This window comes from Tribolium castaneum, chromosome 2 (genome assembly GCF_031307605.1).
Source record: "Tribolium castaneum strain GA2 chromosome 2, icTriCast1.1, whole genome shotgun sequence".
NCBI lineage: Eukaryota > Metazoa > Arthropoda > Insecta > Coleoptera > Tenebrionidae > Tribolium > Tribolium castaneum.
In genome coordinates, this window is record NC_087395.1 from 20361925 (window position 1) to 20384131 (window position 22207).

The window sequence follows — 22207 nt, forward strand, 5'->3', positions numbered from 1 at the left end:
TTTACGTTTTATCACCCTGTTGATCAAATAACCTGAGAGTGTATAAGAAGTGGTATTAATGTTAAAAATAAATCTAAGTACGATGTTTACAAACAATTTATTGCTTTATTACTTTTTCATTCAAACGGAGAACAAGTAATGATAATAATTGTTTTAATAATGGATTAAAAAAATGCCAATTGCATTATAGTTTCTAAAAAAACTTCGATCTAAGAAAAACAACTGACTCAAAAAAAAATTAAATGACGCAATTACCTTCCTTGTATTAAAAGAGCTAATATCACTGCCAGTTAAATTTTTGAAATGACTTGACTTAATTTAACGATTTTTTTGTAAATCTTGTGCGGTATTCCGAATTTAGTTGAATCCATTAAATACAAAATTGTGCCCCTTTACGTTATATGTGCTCAACATGTATAACAAAAAATTATTGCTACCTATGTTCCAGTATGTTTAAAGACAGTCCTGATAATAAGTAATAACTTAAAGATCAATTTCATTGTTGCCAATACCTATATCATCAGAAGCTATTAAAATAGCTCAAACCACGAATTACTTAATATATTTTTTTAGAATATATACAATTTGATAGTGGTTTTAGATACAAAATGACCCACGCTCTAAGGGCCGGTTTATAGAAAACTTTATTAAAATGTTATTCGTTGTGAAAAGTTAACAACGTGAATGGACCAACCAAATTGCTTCACTTTGGTCACGTGATCAGTGAATCATGCATTTAATTTCAGATTAAATTAATGACGCTTCTATAAACCGGTACTAGAACTGTTAAACTGTTATACAGAATATTAATACTCTAATATTTGATTACATTTTTTAGGATAAGTCGTACTAGTGAGGACATTTGTCGCTTTTATTGCAACAGAAAGATTTTTATGTTACAGGTGCAGTTGTTTTCGGTGACAGAAAGCAAATTTCACTCACAAGAGAGATAAAGCTGTCAGATTTATTCACTTGTGAGTAGAACTAACAGCTTTATCTGGTACAAGATAAAATAAGATAAGAGATCACACGTAATCGAAATGCCATTATAAAGCTCGTGAGAAGTGTTCCATTCGTGCGCAAGCGCACTCGTGAGTAAAAATTCTCACTCGCATATAATATACTATTATCTCACAGATTAAATAATAAATAAATGTAATACACAGCTAAAATAAATATTAATGAACAAAGAAAAATTAAATCAAAATAATGTTTAACATTCAGAATTAGACAAAAGGAAAATTAATTTATCTACAGGCATAGAGCAAGTGTATTTATTCTACAACACGTCTGATATAACATATTCCACGTCCATAAATTTGCTTCGTTCCAAACTTATTACGGAATATACTATTTATTTATGAATTTTTAATGAATTGCGAGTAGACCGTGGTGTCCCCAAGGTTCTATACTAAGACCATTTCTTTTTATAATTTATGTTAATGACCTAAATTGTCTAAGTCTTTTAAGGACTGTCTGGATTCTTGATGACGGCATTTCCATTTTTTATAACAAATCGGAAGTATAACAACGAATTCTATCTAGACAAAGATCTATGACAAACATCCATGACACTGATTAGTACATTTCCTTTTGGTGTCATGTTGTACTCCTTATAAGGTTCGTCATTTGGTTGCCTCCACAACAAAGTAAAATACTTGTGCAAAAAAATCTAGATTTAGATAGCGATCTCAGATGAGGGCGGTGCATGTGCGTATTTTACCAAAAGATGGCGTTCGCAGCTCGGTATAGTACTCGTAAGGACAATTTACCGCCTTTCCGTGTCGAACAGGGCAACAAAATTTCGCTTTGTAATTCCATTCAATATCGGCTTTCGGCGTGAAAAGAAAAAACCGTAAAAATGAAATGAAGGTCAGCAGCACAACAACTCGTCCGGTTTTTATATAGGGTGAGCCGTGAGGGTATTATGTTGTTCCTTTTCGGCTGCGTTGCCCTCTGGCGAAGGAATTCGATCGTGTGCGAAGCGAGGAGCAAAGTGCCCTTCCTATTCAACGGCGTGAAGCGTACGCTCAAAACTCATAAATTATACACTTTGTACTTGAAAAGCTGCAAGCCGCTCATGCCAAAACGGCAATTTGTTTAAAATTAATTAATAAGTTCATATACTGGCGCGCACTGACATTCCTTGTGATAAATGAGAAACGTACACGCTCGACGCAACTCTGTTTCATATGCAAAATTATTAAACGTTGTATTATACACACACACACATGAACAAGGGTTGAGCGCTTAATACGCAAACTTCATAATTTGAGGCAACTGGAATTAATAAACGACTCAAGTCGTTTAAAACGCTCTCATACTTCACTTTAATAAACTGCAACTTGCAACCAACACACTAAACTGTGCATCGCGGACGGAAGACGGTAACGAGACAGGAGTTATTACGATGCTTGGAGGAAAGACGATCTCGTGTGAACACTGAGACCTCTTCGAACACACAGGAAAATTATTAATCCTCCAAATTATGCAGTCATTCAAATTAGAAACCTAGAAAAACAACTGTTTCGAGTTAAACTTTCTCCTGAATATCTTATTAGATAGTTTTATTGTCCAAATTGTTAACCATTCATTTTTCTATACTTGTCATGACAATGACATTTTGGAGCGTTTGGCGCAGTCGGTAGGAGCAGAACTCAGACACTAATAACATTGGTAAAATGAGAAAAATGTATTTTCATCACATATTAAAGTTTAATGACATACTGTGCCTGATGTAAGTGGTCGTCTTTAAAATTCCATAGCTGCTTAAATTATGCATTACGTTTACTTAGTTGAAACAATATTTGTTATTTACTTATCGCCTTAGATCGTTTTACGATAAATAAATTAAATCAAACACTTGAAAATCCAATACATTTATTTTGATGTCCATCAATACCGCTGATGTAAACGAGCTGAATATCTAAGGTTTTAAAATGTAAGATTTTTATTTCTGCTAAAGTGTATTGTTTACGTGTGCATCTCCATCGGCAGCCGGATCGATTTGCTACGATTCTATTAGTAGAATTTTTCTCCCGAATCGTGTACATATTCGGGAAGTGCCATTTGAATAAATAAAATTTAGGCCGAACCCATCTTATTCCTTTGAACTTCTCTTTTTTACTTCATTTCTAAACATATTTTCTTTTCATCGTTAGCTCATTTGAGAATGTTGAAATACTGGCAGACTAATTTATTAATCAAAACACGCACTCCCCTCGAGAGAAAACATTTTTTCAACGAAAGCTTATCCACCAGAAAACACATTCAGCTTCAATTACTCCCAACTGCTCGAAATACTAACAAAATCAGCAAAAACAAAAAATTTGGAAGCTTTAAAGAGTAATTAGTAGCGACTGATTAATATTGAATAAAGCGAAGATTGCTGAGACGAAACACGTCAAAAGTCGAACGTCTCATCTTGAAGTTTTCGTTTAGTGTTTTATATATTTTTAACGAAATAAATCTCTCGCTCGCATACAGGCCAACACATTCGTTTTTTTTTCGCTTCCTCTACAACTTTATGGAATAAATTTTTCATTTTCCTTTTGAGCTGGTATTTAATTCATAAGTAAGAAAATGAAAAACTCCACCAAAGCTAAAAATTGCGTTTTGATTTTTGTGTGAGATTATGACAATTGGTAAATTTTTGATGTTTGAAAAAGGTCAAAAAGGGCCATGAAGGGGAAACGACTGTAAAAAAGCAAAAGCGACCGGTTTCCGTTGGAAGTGATTCGCTTTTTTTGATAAAAGCAATCAAGTGACAATGATTGGCGGTCAGGGAGATCGCAGCCGACTCTGACCGAGTGTTCTGTAGCAAACAGAGGAGGCAATGGGGTGTTCAGCGTTTACGCTGAAACAAAGCGGGCGGTGGCTTAAAACAAATGCATGACTGGGCACATTTATTTGATTCCTGGGATTTTTGTGAAAGTTCTACTTTTTATTGGTGTGCTTCCAGGGGTTTACTAGGCTATATTACATTTCGATCGATTTTAACAAAGCTTTTAAATTAGCTTTCTTCAATAAGAACCGACAATTCAAAAGGTACCCGGAGTACATTTAAAAGCAATTAAAAATTTAACGGCCTTCCATCCTTTCGACGCTACAACGCTTAAATTAACATTGGTTTTGCATTTCCGGACAACTCTTAAGACGCTGAGCGAAATTTAATAACGCAAGATCAAACGATCGCCTCTATTAATTAAAACCAAGCCATAGACAGGGTCACTCAACACTGTTTCATCACAAAAGCTGCTCAGTTTGCAAGTGACAATATTCCTGGCTCAAATAATTCCAAGTTAGACCCAAATTTCAAACTAACCTCAAATAATCCGGCTCGAAGGACCATATACAGTGTGTCCCCGACAGTTTCTAAAGGCCATTATTGACTTTGAGAAGTTAAATATTTGATAATTTATCAGAAAATTAATTACAATATTTATAGCAAACGAAGAATTCGTAGCGACTACTTATATAAAAATTAATGAATAAGCACAGGAGATTTGGTCTAGAGCTACTTTGTATACTTACTTCAAAATTGATGTAGTTTTTCAGTTTATGTATAATTATGTATTGAAATAATTTACCACAATAACGTTGATTTCAGAGATTTACGAAAAAAAATCGTGTTTGACAAAAATTTTAATCACGCGTGTGTAATAAAAAATGTGTGCAAAATTCCGCTACAGTACACTTTTTTATAAAAGCTTTGCGCAAAAATTTGATTAAGCAATGACTGAAAAATTCATAAATTAAAAATCGCCAGAAAATAGAATATAAATCTAGTTAAAAATGTGTTTATAAAACAAACAGAATCCAACAGTTGACTAATTTATACTGTTGTGTTTTCATATTCAAAATGATTTAATTGTTAATTTTGATTTTGTATGAAAAATTCATTGAAGTGTGATTAAATAACTTTGCCCTGTCGTAGCCGAGTGCTACTAAATTTTGACAAGTTGGCTGAATAAGCGCGTATATAAATTGCTAAAATTTGCTAAATCCATAATATTTATGTAATATTGAATGGAGGTGGTTTAAAAGCGCCACAAGGCTTAGGTTTCGCAATTCCGCATAGAGTCGGTAGATAATGACGAGGGATTCGCGGATTTGTGCGAGAAGCGATCAGGCAAAGGCCGCTAATGAACTGTGAAGCTGATAGCTATGGATATTCGTATTTTCATCCCCGTCAGGTGCACCAACTCCCAGATTTCCATCCTTATCCGAGTCCATACCCCCGCCTCCGATAAGACTATCTTCCGGAGCTGCACCGGAAACTTTGCCAGGTGAGATAGCTCCACCAGATAATCTGTCCTATTATATCTACCGTCTCATCTCAACCAGAATGTGCCATATTAACTTTCGAGCTTTTAACGTTAACATAGGAAACGCCACGGTAATTCCAACTACACCAGAGAAATTCAATTTGGAACTAAAACGATCATAATGTGAAAATACATTTTAATATCACGCCAAGTGTCATTGCTGCAATGAGACACCAGGCCTTCGCGCCTAAGATAAATATTGACGATCTGTTAGAACTAAACGAACACAGCCAACAAACCCAATTTTCACATAAAATCAAAAGAGAGAACAACTCACTTTTTCCATGGTCACTGCACCAGCAAACCGAATTTTTCACTTTATCTATCGCGAGCGTTAGCACGACACGGACGAAAATTAATTACTGGAATAAATTTTCTTATTACCGACAAAAAAGTGCAAACTGATAACGCTAGGGATGGTAAACTAAACACAGTTTACCATGTTTACGTCAGATGTTTAGACACTTTTAAAACAACATGATGAAACTTATCTGTAAACTGTTGCACAAAACAAATTCTTCTAATGCAGTAAATTAACTAAAAACGCCGAGTAGCAACTCGCTATTGCGTCAAAAATACTTTACATTTGCATAAGTAATACCCAAAACTAAGTACTTAATATGATCATCCATACCCTCATCACTGTCAATTTATAATCACTGTCCTGTAACAGGATTTGTCAGCCTCGATTGTAACTAATTTATTTAATTGTAACAGGTTTAAGCGACAAAGATTTTCTTTTTGTGGATAATTCGGGACCTAACATTTTCCATTGAAACTACTAGTAATATCGTTAAAAAATGCTAAACGTAGAAACAAAATAAAGATGAGCAAAGCACCCAATTGAATTGTCATTCAAGTGGTTTTGCCCCTAAAACGAAAGCTTGTTTCTTTGTATATTGACAAAACACCCTCACTGGCTTGTAACCGCAAAAGGGTACAGAGGAATAAAAAGTATGGAAAAAAAGTTTTGCAAACCGACTTACTTTCTGAAAAAAAATAACACTAGTTTACATTTTTTACCAAGAGATAATTTATACTGATTTTGTTTTCTGTTTACTAGCTGATAACTAAAATATATGTCATATTTGTCTATCACATCTAGTTTTTTTAGTATATTCACTAAAAGTTTAGAAATTTGTTTTTGGTGTCTAGTCTGGCATTCGTTGTTTCTGTAATAAACTAATTGTTAAACATTCATTTGCTTTAAAATATCGTCAAGTGAATGTAGATTTGTTTTGTTTATGGAAAAATTATCCTAATAAAACCTGGGAAACTTAAGCGATTAAATCGTTTTCATCAAGATTTAAAGTTTTATTAAAAGAGGTAAACCAAGGTTTTTGGGATATAAGAGTTATTTATTTAACGAGTTTGAGTGTAAATTGGACGTTTTATTTTAAGAGTGGTTTATCATTCACGAAGTGAAATCAATAAGCCGATTTACACGAAAACGAGTTGAATACAACCTTTTATTCTTCAAATTGGGTTCAACAAGGCTAAAAATTGCTTTAAATCTGTTAAAAATAATCTGACGATTCGTATTGAGAAATGCCAAACAGTTATCAAAACTGTCTTACACAGGAGAAAAACCGGAAATTGACATTTTCGAAGAATTAAATATATTAACCGATTACTGCTGGTTACAATAAGAGAAACTGACACAAATCAGTGCAAAAAAAACAATCAGTCATTTTTTATTTTTTTTTATTTTTCAAAAGTTTTGAATAAATCTTTTTGTGGTGTCTTTGGCATTCGTTATTGACGCGATTAACAAATTGTTAGATATTTTATTTGCTTTAAAGTATCATCAGGTGAATGTAAATTAAGCCTAAACAACTTTTTCTGTGTTTGTGTAAAATTATCCTAACAAAACCTGGGAAGCTTAGGCGATGAACATGGTAAATCTTTCCATCAAGATAAGTCGTATTCGTCTTAAACAAAGACACCTATTACCAAAATCCGCAAAAAACTGCTGGGACTGTTGGTAGGACCCACTCTACTTTAAAATTATTTTCGTAAAGTAAATAGATAAAAACCGCTTGGTTCCATTCTTTTATTCCCCCATTGCAATTCGTGGTTGAAATTTTTGCTTCGCAAACAAAGTATGTACGAATTGCCGCCTCATTATGAAACGTAACAGTAAATTTCCACGAAAACAACGTCGTAGCACAATTCTTGCGCGTTTCTTGGCATCAGCGAAATTCTTATCAAGATGCGGGTTATATTCTCGAGCGGTTATACGCACCTAGAGCTAACCCCTTGTATTTCCTTGTTTATATTTCTTCCTCTCTGCGAGAGAATAAAATGCTCATTGCAGCGTTGCCGAAACTTCCACTTCTTTGTTTGGTCGTGCTCCCTGTAATTACGGGGACAGCTGACAACAGGATCCAAGACATTGTTCGTGTGATGAATTGTTGAACCGGTGGACGACGTCGTCCGTAACATTCAATGGAATATTCAACCCTACGCCACCAAGTTAGTTGAGAACGTGCGCTATAGAAACCACCCCATTACGAATTCAAACCGATTTAAATTTTGGATACCCGGCCCAGTTCTTTGACTGGCCCACCTTTTAGAAACAACGCAAAAATCCGAACTGATTGGCCGGGTAATGCGCGAAATTTTCAATTTATATTCCGATAAATTCAAAAGCACAGCGTCTCTCTTTTCGCGCGACTGTAGTTTCCATTACAAACACGATAATAATGTTCTAAGCTCTGCATAATGTGTTTGCGTTATTTCACACCGGCATCTAATATATGCACCCCTCCGATGGATAATAATTATACAATTCGCGCATTATCGCAGCCACTTTTCCAATACGTCCTAATTGTGCCATGTTTTCAAAGGATTTGGGTCAACACACCGTCTTCCGCAAGGCACCCTCTCAATGGAACGGACAAATCGATAGTTATTAACTCGTTTACGCAGACTTGTAAGTGCTAGCAGGGCCTGTCATTTAAGGAAACTTTAATGCCCATGCAAGGCTACAAAGAGCCGTTACGTAACTTCAAATCACGACCTGATTCTTCATTTCACGACGAAAACTCCCCGCAATTCCCAATCCCAATCTAACCACCACAAGGTTCACACATTTTTTCCAACTCTCTACTGACACAAGCAGATATCTCCGAAAACAACTTTGCCACAATCACACTTTTTAAAATAGATTCACTCTTCCGGACCTATTACTCTCCCTGGAAATGTATTTTTGGGCACTTAGCGTCTTTCACGATGACGTAATGAGGGTCGGCTCGTAAAATCTTTTCTGCTATTTATGTGGCATTGTAAAATACAATCGTCATAAAGGGTAATAACACCCTCTCAACGTCCTTCCATTCCGGATTATTACGTTCGTTAGTTACCCTCGAAAACTTGTCGCGCTAAACATCATCAGAAATCAATAACTGATATGTGCGATATTAAAAGGAAGCGAGGTAGACAAGGGTCGAAACCCTAATCTTAGTGGATGTTAAGTAAGTAAGCAGCTTGGGTTGTAGATGGTCGTCTTGTTTACCTACGTTCTAACTTCAGCTAGTTCAAGTTGAAACAATCCTGGCCAAGATAAACTCAACTCCTCCTTAAATCTCTAATTCTCACTGTGTGTGAGGGTACGTCCTGCTCTTGGTTGTTGTATCTAAACTAAAGCATCCTGGATGGATTAGGAACTCCATACTAAAAGGAAATCAAGGCCGGAGACAGCCAACACTTAGCCGAAGAAATATTTATCCGACCCTTGCTTGCCCCGAATATACACACTAGAGCAGCCAGACGAAAATGAATAAAGCAACTAATAAAAGGGGTGCACGTACAACTCACGTGCCGCGAGAGCACAAAAACAGGAAGACAACAAATGGGCACACTGCTTACTAGCTCAAGGCAAAATTCTATTAAAGTTCAAAAACTTTAGTGGACATAGAAAAATTTCAATCAGATTTTTTGTGGCACTTGCGAATCCGCGAACGGGATAAGTAGCGATTTTTCAAATTGTTCAGCTGTGCCGAAACGGCCCAAAGTGTTCCGCGGATGCACCGCTATTTCAGCGCGGTAAAATATTATATCCCACAATTCAGCCTGATGTACATAAATTGTCTCGCGTTACTCCACTCTGCGTTGAAACTACTCTTAAAAGGATATTTCAGTTCGAAAGCCGAAGTATGTTCCAACGTAGAACCGACACGCATCACGCAACAAACAAATAAACGAAACTCTTTTATCTAATCCATCGGATTTATTTATATTTTCCATCATGAAAATAATCATTTCCAGTCCAAGCAATGAAATAATGCAACTTTTACAATGGAATCCGATCAGACTTCTATTATCCTTCCTTACGTCGATAAGGACACGGTTAAAAATTTAAACTCGGCGCAGTTGAGTCAATGTTGTTACGCAATTACGGAATTATTAAATTCCCCTTGATTAATTACACGGTAACGAAATTAATTTTTTCTGATTATTGCCTGGTGTTGGTTGCTACCAAGAATGCAAAAAATCCTCAGTTCTCTCTCACCACCCCCGAAAAAATCCATATCGGAGGACAATGATAAATTGATAAGGCCGCCCACACTTTTCCAATCTACCTAAAATACCTTAAAACATTACAAATTTTTAATAATCCCTGTCACATGGCCACGTTTCGATCGATGGGGTTGTTTGCGCCTCCGGGGGTTGGTTAATTCTGCGCGATAATTTCAAAACAAACATATTTAGCTGCGCCGCCAACAGCTTCATTGATACAAGCTGGACTAACAACGGCCAGGTAAAAAGCTTTGTGTTGGCGGCATGTAATAATGTGGGTTGAAAAGGCGCTCCAAGACTACACTTCTTGTTTGTGCCGTTATGTGTACAAGCAGTTATCATTTTAACTGTAACGATGAAGCGATCTGAACAGGAAGGCGCCACTAGGGAACGTTAGTCGCCTCAAAACATACGAACGAATTACATGTTGTAGACACGTTATGAAAAAAAAGCTAGACATTAATTAACCAATTAGATTTTAAACAGGTGCGCATGTGGCTAATTGGCTAACTCATAATCAATAAGTTTCTTCGAGTTTCACCCAAGTTACCAACTGTTTTTTTCTAAATTAAAATTTGGCAAAAATTGTTAACATTCTTACTTCAAAGCCAACTTTAACCAGGTTATCACGTGAACTGGAAGGATTTTAAGTTATTCTTATTAAAAGGCTATATCTGTACATCCAGATATACACGATAGACCATTTGCATAAGCTGATCAGTTGGATCCGAAACTGGACCACTAGGTGACTTAAGCTAATTACTTATATTTTTGTACTTTAAGACAATAGATCTTTCGGTAGTTGCTATTAGGTACTCTTTTTTAAGGCTTTTAAAAATCATTTTTTAAAATACTTTGAAATAATGTACTTATTAGTTTGCCTGAAAATTGAAACAAATTGACTGGTTTGTTAGACTTCATAGTTCTGATAGGTGACTTCGCGTAAGTCAGCCTGTGTCCAAAATCAGACTTCTTTTCGAAACTTTAATGATGTATTAATATCATTATAAAAATACATTTCAAAATTGCAAATCATTAATTTTTGATAAATCTGTGGTCAGGTCAGGTTAGGTCAAGTACAGTAAAACCTCTATAGTCCAAACTATTATTGCAAAGGGTTCTTCGAATTATCGAATTAGCAATGTTCTTTTAAAATAAATAAAGATTTAAAACATATATTTTTTGATTAAAACATATACAAGTGTATATCTATAATAATTAAAATTAATTAATTCAGAAAATTAGGCTATTAATTTTTTTTTTATTTTTAATGACAAATATTAAATTAAATGAATGAGCTGCATAACGAAATTGTTTTAATCTCGAGTATTTTTTTTTAATTTTTGCACAAAACAAAGCTTGCAAAGTCAGAATGTCAACAGAAGTAATAAAAAAATTTGAAAAAATTTAATACATAGGGAAAAAATAAGGTATTTAACAGCAACGTTCATTTCTTACATTTTGAGATACAGTAAAATATACTTTTAGCAGATTCACCCTGCAAGAATAATAAATAAAATATAGCCAGTGTGCCTGAAAGAATATTTCAACCTTAGGTATTTAAAAAATAATAACTCTTATCGGACTATAAAACGCAGGTTCAAACGCAAGTAACAACAGATCGGATTAAAGATGTTTCACTGTAACATCAAAAAAAAAAGACTGGGCTAATGGATAATGATACCCTTAAGGTCGTAAGCATAAACACGAAAGCTGCTTAGTACCTAATAAAAAATTACAAAAACTTTATATCTTGCAAACACAAATATTTACAGAATAATACACATAAATTATACTCCTAGTTGTATAATTCGTTTCACTACAATGGATTTTTGAAAAAATAATTCACTTCAAAGGTGGGTTATTGTGAAAAACAAATTGTGTAGGTATTTTGGTGGCATCAGCTGTTTGACAAATGCGCATGATTAAACCAGGAAACTCTTGGTTGACCCACAGACAGCTGTCGGATCTAAATTAATTTTGTAGCGTTGCCAAAATAGGCCTAATTACGGCATAGAAAAGTGATTACCCTCACTGCTACAATTAAAAAAAAAACATGTTGCCAAAACTCATTAATTTTCTTTTTCAAATATTGAAAATTGTGGATCGTATTATACCGGAAAGGAATTTCTTCCGGAGATGCGTCGGCAAGCAGCTTGTACAGTAAGTAATTTAGTTAAAAGCATTCAATAAATTAATCATTCAGGAGTAACAATTAAAAATTAAAATCCCCATTAAACAAAAACTGGATCTGAATTCAGGCAATTTCAATTAATTATTATGATAAAAACGAAACGGAAATTATCGTTGACAGCTATATAATGTAATGCAAGTACGCAGGCGCCGATTTGAAAGTTTATTTTAATTAAACTCGGCGGGTTGTTTGTTTTATTATTTTGTGTAGGTAAGTCGGCCGTTTCGAGGCAATAAGAAGATGGCTAATAATTTATTTAGGGAAACAGCACACCGAATAAAAAAATAACCGTGTTTAGAGAGACGATTTACATAAATCGATACGGCAAACCACCGAAAATCAAATCACGATAACCGCGTATAGTTGGTCCGACAGCTCAACCTTTTTTCCCAACCGTCCCTTATCAATTTATCAGTCGACATATAGTTACCGATTCAATTTCCACCCCCGTCCGAATGTTGAATAAACAATAGGAAAGGCGATAATGAGATGCAAACGGCCCACTTACTAAATTTATCCCGCACATGATATCGACAAAACGGTGGTAATTCTAAAAATAATCGTTTGAAATATTCAGGCGCATGTGGGGGTTGGCTGGGGGGCGGCAGCAATAAAAAGTTGTAGATTGCACTTACGTTAGGTCGTTGTAGAGCGGCGGACAGTTGGGTTTTTGGGCGGCAATGCAAGCGTTGGCGGCGGCGTCAAGCTTGAGTCAATGTGCAGCACGGCTTAGGCTCTTTGCCCGGGGGCGGCAGGACTCAGGCAGGATCTGGAGTCGTCGCACGCGCGCCTACTTTCCACGTGACCAAGCGAGTGCGCGGCGTATGACGGAATGGCGGGAACTGACTCTGCGATCCGTTCGGAGCCCGCCGTACGTCGCCATGACGACCGAGCGGCGGCGGCGGCGGCGATGGCGCCGTGACGGACCCCGCGCCTACCCGGATTTACACACGAAAATACCAAACACTTGCCTCCTTCTTCGCGGAAGTGAGGACAAGCGCCGAGATGTGACCCACAACCTTATTCTTCTGCTTTCGGAAGTGCAAGCATTTTTTTCACACAAGCTGCTGCTCAAATACACTAATTTCTGCTGCAGAAATCATTCCAGATCGAGTCCAAACAAATAAAACTTTTATAAACAGGATTGCAGATTTACACATTAATTGTTTGAGCAAAACACAAGCCTTCGAAAAAAGCCACAGAAAAGGTTTGTAATAAATGAAAACGAAAAGCAAGGCTGTTAATATCAGGCGCTGACCATCTTTCGTATAATCATGTTACACTCATATGTGAGATGGTATCGAGAACTGCTGAAATGTAAATTATATTTAATTAGGATACGTGGGTGTTTTTCTTTTTCAACGTGCACCGAAAAGTGTCAGAAACGAGCTATTTTCAGTACTTTTGCATTAATCTAAAGCATTAAGTTTTCAGGTTTTAACGACCCAATAAAATGTACCTAGGGGGTTCAAAAATAAACCGGAATTTACTTATAATTTCTGACTAAAACCAAATTTTAACAAAACTCATTCAACTACTTCTTCCTCTATCCCTGCGCACACGCTATCCCTTGGGTAATTTTAAATACTTTTTTAATAGAAATTTTTAGGCTTAGTGCGTAGCCAGTTATGTATAAGAAGTTCTACCAAGCTTCTCAATCGATTTAAACGCTAATAGGGCTTTTTTAATTCAATATTACCTACCAAGATGATGATTTCACTCCATAATCCAAAAAATCATTAATCCAGTCCAAAAAAGTGACTACGCCCTATTTCACCAAAGCCGATAAAAGCAAAATTGTGGTCCTTACAGAAAAAATACCATCTGAATTTTCTAAAACCTCAGGGATTATAAAACCACAATTTTTTTAAACAAGCGTCAAGAACTTGGAACCTGGAAAAATTGCACTGAAAGACTCCTCCATATCCTCCTTATAGCCCTAATACGTGACTATATTAAAGACTCTTTTAATCTCGGTCTAAATTTTGTTTTTTAAATAGAAAACTGAGTATGTTTTTATTGTGTTTTTGGATTTCCTATTAGTTGTTTCAAAACTATAAAAACGCCAACGTCGTCACATTTTGCCGAATATTTTTTTTTAATAAAATTGATAAAATTGTAAAATAGATATTTATTTATTCGAAATACATGAATAATTTATAACAGCTAATTTTGAGAGAAAATGAGACGTTGACGTTTTTATAGTTTTGAAACAGCTAATACTCTAGTTACTCTAAGGAAGTTTTTCTCACCTTTCCCTGTAGCCAATTTTCGCTATTTTCGAAATACATAGATATATATTAACATTTTTTATTTTTTTGGTCTTGATCCTTCCTCTTCAAAAATTGATAACTTTAGATATCATTTTGAAATGCATATTTCAAAAATCGTGTGCATTTGAAAGAAAAGGCTTAGAATACTCTTTTGGCATTTTTTATTCCAAATTTTGGAGGTTACGTATTTTGAGGAATATTTAGCTAATTTTTTCCACATGGAATAGATTTTTTTTCTCTGTTAAATGAAGCAAAATTTTTTCTTTCAAATGCTCAAATACAATTTTAAAATACCTAAAAACGATAGCTAAAGTTTGATTTATTAAAGATTGTATTGAAGATAATGATGAAGATGAAGATGATTAAAGATTGATTTTTGAAGAAAATGGTGAACATCAAAAATGTTTTTAAAAAGTTTTGTAAACGGCAAAACTTGGGTATAGAAAAAGCTGATAAAAACTCCATTAAATAACTCACAGTATTCAAAAACGCAAAAAACATACCTTCCTATTTTAAAAAACAAATTTGACAAAGTTGACCGAAAGTGCTGTCATTTTGAAAATATTTTCGTAGAGAAATTCTGATGAATATCTTTAAATAACGTAGAGTTTAGACGAAACACTTGTATAACTACGGTAATTCCTGCACAATAAATTCTATGCGCACCCCTAAAGCAAAATACATACCTCAATAATATAAACATTATGCTTTATTTACTCGTACTCGCAGTTCGATACAAGAAAAATACATAGTTTATAACTCAGTGTGAGTTATGACTTGAAAATGGACAGGAAACACATTTTTCTGACTTCAAGCAGGACGTACACACGTACATTCCTTTGAAAGGATCATCATGTGAAACAAGAAAACCTTGTCCATATGGAATGAAGGAAAAATACAAAAAAGCATTCGATAGCGCACACCTTCGTGACTAAACAATATCATCCTACGCCGGCTGAATTTTTCAGCTCAAGCAGCCACGTTTCTGAGTCAATTTTTAATGTGTTTACGTTTTTGTGAGTACGATAAATATCCATAATAAAAATGCTGGTTATTACTCATAAACGCCAGACTCTTCCTATTTCTCCCTTATAAATATTTAGATAGGGACTAGATATAATACTGATGTCAGGTCAGCGGTATTTTTAATTGCAGCGAAAATGCGTGAAAATGTGTACAAAGAGCTCGACTTCAGGCATCACGTATTCCGCCCATTTCCTCAAGACAGAGACTCCATTTTACTGGAATAAATTATAACGAACGAAGGTGAATGGTCGTATTTATGTAATGTCAGCGACAAAGATCTCGTCATTATCATGTCGTTGCATCTAATAGCTGCAAATTATCCGAACAAAAAGTGCTTCTATTCTCCTTTAAGAGAATCACGTCTGCAGTATATGTAAATACAGCATTTGTCTCATGCTTTACCGGTTGATCTTGATTTATGCAAATCTCGAGTGTTGGAGTTCGTTCACTTCGTCACGATTCTTGGATCAATCGATCACTCATCAAATAACCAAATGTCAGAATGTAAAGGGGTAAACAAGAGATGATTATTCAGTTTATTAGGGTTTGTGTTTATTGCCCCCATTTAAAAACCATTAATCCAACCCCAAGTGTTCTGGAACAAAGAGTTGGACGCATTGCTCGAAACAGTCCAATCGTCGATAAATCTAAATTTCAATCTCGTCGGCAATGCATGTCGAAAATATTGCATAACCTCATGTCGGTCATAAAACGGTTGTGTAACATGATAATAAGATAATATAGTCGTAGGTTTGCGTGCGGATTTAGAACTAACTTCTCCCAACGGACTAGTTAGATGAAATAAACGAATCCCAGACATGGAAAACGTTAGCCTCATCATAATTTCCGCGGCGTTGCACTTGCCAATAAGTCGCGTGTAAATGTCGCCCATATTTGCAGGTTTTTTCATCACAGAAGGGCCCTTTGTTCGAGGCCTTGCATTGTTCGCACGCAGTTTTGTGCCAAATAAGCAGCAGCGTTCGTTTGCGTTTTTTTCCACAATGCTAAAACCTGACTGCCATTTTAGGCGCAAGGAAAGCTAATGCTAAAATTATTCGCGTAGTGGTGGCTAGAAACAAGGAGAGGCAGCGGCGTCGAAAAAACATCCACAAATCTCCACTTTCCCATCCGAGATAATCCAATGAAATCTAAGTGAAATATAAATGTCTGTAGAGTGTCGCTCTATTCCCAATGCAAGCAGAAAATACGACAGCCGCCCGGAAGAAACACACAAACAAGAGCGCACGCGGAAAAACAAGAATAAAAAGCAAGGTCGCAGGAATTCCGCGTGTGTATATCCTTAAACGGATGCAGGTCACGTTCGAGATTGAAGTTGTTGGCGGAGGAGCGGGTGGTCCTTTTCGATGTTCTGCTTCTTGATCTAGGAAGTGGCAGACATCGTCCAACAAGTGAAACTACCAACACATTTTATGCTCGCAAAAATGAGCTCATGGCAGGGAGGAAAAACCGAAACGAACCAAACTAGTTCGGTCGAGCCTAAACAAGGACTCAATGCCAGATGTTCTGCGGAATTTCTTTACAATTGCCAACGGCTTGGAACACGAACCGACCGCAAATCAAGATGGCACTACACATTTATACCCGGACGGAGATTTACGCTGGCAACAATTACCAGCTTCATTGCCTCGACTTAGATTTATAATTTATCGAGTTTTTTGTTTCGATTAAAGGTGTGGGTGATTCTATATTTGTATACCATTTACTTTCATCTACTAAATATAGCCGAGCGTATTTGATAAAAACCGACTCACGACCATCATTTTTCCTTGTATTTTTAGTAGCACGATAACTGGAAGAATCCGTGACTGAATGTACTTGCCCGGATCTCATTCCAAAGGGTGGGACGACCAGACTATAGGACTATTCTCTCATTCATGCACGACATTTTAGGCTTCAATTTCTCTCAGTGCTCAACTTCAGGCAAATTTCATGACGATTTCCTTATATAAAATTTACATAAAACGTAGGGAGTCATTGAAACTGAATTTTAAAGACGCACTCCGTTCGGAATGTAGGTAAATATGTACAAAATGTACATAGTGAGAAAAAAAAATTGATTTTGCAATTTAACAACAAATCATTTTTAATAATTTATGATTTGACCAAAATACTTTAATAAGATATAATTAAATATAATTAAGATATAATTAGAAATCGGATATAAATAAATGGAGACCTTCTCCAATCAAAGTTTTTTCGCATTATTAAAAAAAATATATTAAAGTATTATTAAATTGACAATTCTTACAAAACAGTACCTTCAAAGATGCTGGCAGTTCTTGTGTAACAGCCACTAAAAACGCTTTAATAAAGCGAAACCGGTTAGGCAACAAGTCTGTGCTTAGATTTGCATCCAATAACACATACAGGGTCGCTAAAAAGTATGAATACAGTTAAATAATTTACAAACTATTCATCAAAACTTATTGATATTTGCTGTATGCTTAAGAATATATAAATTCTATCGTTTCAGATGTTTATTAAATTTCTATCACCGTTTGTTCTTGGGATTCAGGGCCAACTTGATTTTTTTATTAGCAACAAGGGTCAAATTTAATATTTTTGAGAAAAGCATTTTTTTCTGAGCTCTATGGACAACACATGCATAGATTAATTTTCTCGAAACTTAAAAAAAAATTCGAAAATTTTGAACAATGTAAAATTTTGTTAGTTTTGGAAATGTTGTGTTTATCTATTGTTAGCTCTTTGCTGTTTAAGCAGTGACCAAAAAATAAGTAAAAATTAAAAACAATTGTTAAAATAACACTTTTAACCGAAAAAGAACACATTTTAATTAAAAAAATTAAACACGAAATACTTGATTTTAATGCTAAAAAAGATGTTCAAAATGATTTCCACTAACTTCTTGGCTTTCTGTCTCCATGATAAAATAACATTAGAATTTGTTACACTCAGTTTTACTTAAATGTACCATTATTAAACTAATTATTGCACCCAAGTTTAATTTTTGGCTAATATACAAGTGACAGATATCGCTAATAACAGTAATAACAGTATTTTCAAAGCTAACTCAGTTTTAATATTCCAGAAAATAATTGAATTTTTATTTTTTTACTTTTTAATAAAAATAACGGTAAGTGTTATGTTACATCACTGAATTCAGAAAAAATGCTCTATTAAAAATTATTAAATTTGCCCTTCGTGCCATTAAAAAAAATCGAGTTAGCCTTGTATTTTCAAAACAAATGACGATAAAAATTTGAAAAAGCTCTCAGATGATAGTACTTAAACACTTTTATCTGTTTCCTAAATTTCAAGGTTGTCTGTTGAACGGTTCTGAAAATATTTAACTGTATCCATACTTTTTAGTGACCCTGTATATTAATTGTTCAGTACGTACATAAATTGAATATTCGTAATGAAGTTCTTAATTACATCCCACCTATTAAAATTTCTACTCATCTCAATTGTAAAACTAAAAAAGAAAACAATCCAGAATAATAACAGCAGATATAAACTTAAAAATGATATAGAATAAATAATGATATAGATAAAAAAATCTGCTAATAAAATAGCAAATATAGGTAATTGTGTTGAAAAATCAACATATTAGTAAAGTAAATGATAATAACAAAAAAATGTTATCCTCATCTCTCAGAAACAAACTCGCTGTCAAGAAACTTATAGAAAAACCTAAAAAAACATTCCAGTTACCGTTTTCCTTCAATACCTCTGAGCATCTCAATTTTGTAAAAAATTTGCTTTTTGATACACAAGCAGAAATATCACATATTTTACACTTTCTTTCATTAATAGAACCAATTATCTGTTTCTCTCATACAAATCTATAGTTCATCCCTTATTAGATAACATATTAGCTGAAATATTTATGAACAATTTAGGGGATCTAAAGCTGAATTACATACGCTTAATTCACTAAAAAATTTCATCAAATTGCCGGTTGAAATAAAACAACAAAATACCCTGTTTAGATTTGTAAATTCCACACTTAGATTTGAGATTTATAGAATAGATACATGTATTCCGTATAATTTTATTTGAGTCTTTCACATCATTTCCCATAAAAAGCAGCTTTTAATGCAATGCTACATCGTCTGTTTAATATAGCCTTCAGCATTAAAGCTTTTGAAATTTTCACTACATATCATTGATAGTTTGGTCAAAACAAACAAATTCATAAAAATATTGATATAAAATTTTAATTTTTTACCTGTACCTGAACAATTCATTCACTCACATAATATGTTTAGATCGAATTTCATTTAAATTAGCTCACAAGTTACAATTTTAAAAAATCTATTATAAGCATTGGTTCTGGTTTTTATTGTAAGTTTTATTCCTTTCTGGTCCATACAAAGGATCCTATCCCTATCAATAAATCAGGAGTATGTACCTATATCGACTCAAACACACAGTAAGTTTGCTTCCAGAATAAAAATTACTTCAATCATATTGACAAAAATTTAGATATTTAGATATCTAAGAGCAAAAATTCAGACATTTCAGCAACACATTTTGCAAAATGAGAAGCACCAGGCATCATAATTTTAAAGCTTTCCATAACTGAGAATCAGTTAAACCAACCACTATTCCTTTTCTTATACTTACAAATTATATGGTTTCTTCTGAATTTGTTTCTTTTAAACAACTTGGATTTGTGGATTTGTCTTTAAATAGATTCTCTACTTTATAATATAGTGATATTTTATTGTTTAGAGCAACTGCTTTCAAGATTTTATTGAGTAATTTTACATTTTACTTTTTTGAGAAACAACTGTGTTTTAATATGAAATGATATAAACTATTAATATATGCAAGCACTGCTTATTGTAACTTGTAAAGAATAGAATAAAATTACTAATAGAGCAGTATACACAGCTAAAACTAGAAAAGACATCAGTTCTCACTGACCACGGGATATAATGACGGATTTCCGACCGGAAAAAAGATATGCGAGGTTTCAACAGTGACTATGCATAAAATATGTCATTGTTTCAAAGTTTTTAACATACTTCACAAGGTAACAACAAAAAATACAAGAAGTAACATGCGTCTGAACATTCTTGTTGCCATATTCAAAATTCGGTTCGATATCCAACTTGTGCTAGGATTTGATGATAAAAAAGGAAGGTGACCAAACTTTAGACAAAGAAAAATTATATAAGGCGTGTACGCCGAATATGATACTTATAGGCTTTCCTGAGGGAACGATTAATCACCACACGGATCGAATGTTCAAAGTTTCTAGGTTGTATGTTACCACAATAGACTATCCTTCTTCATAGTTGTGTCTTAAAATTAGGTGTTAATTAAAGTTTAGTTTGCAAATAGGATTTTCTAAAATTAGCGTAAGATAAAATTTAGACTGCCACACTTGACTGAACATTTATCGAGATCTTCGAAGCGTTACATATGTTGGAGAGCGATCACATCTTTCCAATTAATTTCTTCCATTGATCCGAGTCGGATATTCGTGTTCGTAAATTTGTATTATTATTAATCCGATAACCGTTGTCCACATTTCCCATTATCCAAATAAGAATTCCTCCATAAGCCGTATGTAATGAATTAAGGTGTATAATAGGTGGCTTGCGGCTACATTAATTAGTTTAGTATTGTTTTAGCGAGTGCAGATTGTTCAGGGAAACATTTAATAGCCACTGTTGATTATTATTACGGCAAGGGGATTAATGCATACCTACGATTTGCATACATTGTTTGATATGTGCAATTAAGCTATGTGGAACTAGGGTTGGACTAACCGGATACACTAAACGGAAAATTTATTGGAATGTTAGATTAAGGACTTCCACTTTTGGTCTTGTTCTCGTGACGTTCATGCCTTCTAGTCCGGGAGCAGGCTTCTCAAAAGTCGCTTATTTAAGAAGTTGGTCCGGACTCGATTGCACACGATTGCTGAAAACTGATACATATGTAAAATTTCCTGCTGAATTCGAATCTGTAGGTCGCTTTTTGATTTGGAATTGCCTTCATTATGAAAAAGACATTTTTCTGAAAATTTTTGAAAAACTAAAATTGCGCAAATTTTGTGTTTACATCGTCATATTTTCTTTCTGAATGGAGCTTGAAAATTCATTTTTTTGCACTAGATTCCTCAGTATAGGTAGATTCTAACGTATATAAACAAGCTTTAGATTTTACAAAAGAAAAGTAAGAAAATTACAATTTTCTTGTAACGTGTCATATTTGTGTAGTGGAATTTTCGAGATGCGAGGAATTTTTTTTATTTTAAAAGATAGATGTGAATAGTTGAGATAAGTTTTTGGCGTAAGAATCATTTCGATATCTGTAATACTCACCAAATTATTGCAATTCAAAGTTACTGCAATATGCGCGAGGTGGAGTTCGCTTGTTTATATACGTTAGAATCCACATATACTGGGGAATCTGGTGCAAAAAAAATGAATTTTCAAGCTTTATTCAGAAGGAAGATATGACGACGTAAACATAAAATTTGCGCAATTTTAGTTTTTCAAATTTTTTCAGAAAAACGTCTTTTTCATAATGAAGGCAATTCCAAATCAAAAAGCGACCTAAAGTTTCGAATTCAGCAGGGAATTCTACATAAGAATCAGTTTTCAGTAATCGTGTGCAGTCGAGTCCGGACGGCCATGTTGAATATGGGTAGTTTGCTCCCGGACTATTCAACTTGCTAAAAATTAGGACGATATCAAGTTACGAAACGACAAAGTCGGGCCAAAATATGTAGTTTTGAAATAAGGAAAAAATCGGTTCGTCGCATTTCCGATCCGGGGTTATTACGCCTTAAACACCCTTAATGAATTCCGGAGGCCCTTCCGACTCGGAATTTATCGCCAATTGAACGTTCAGGCCGGAGCGAA

The 22207-nt window shown here is 34.6% G+C and overlaps 1 protein-coding gene across 8 annotated transcripts in view; it reads right to left on the minus strand.

The window, feature by feature from the left end:
- The window catches only part of Rbp6 (RNA-binding protein 6), a 384381-nt gene that overhangs the window by 84014 nt on the left and 278160 nt on the right, over positions 1–22207 (minus strand). The window lies entirely within an intron of this gene.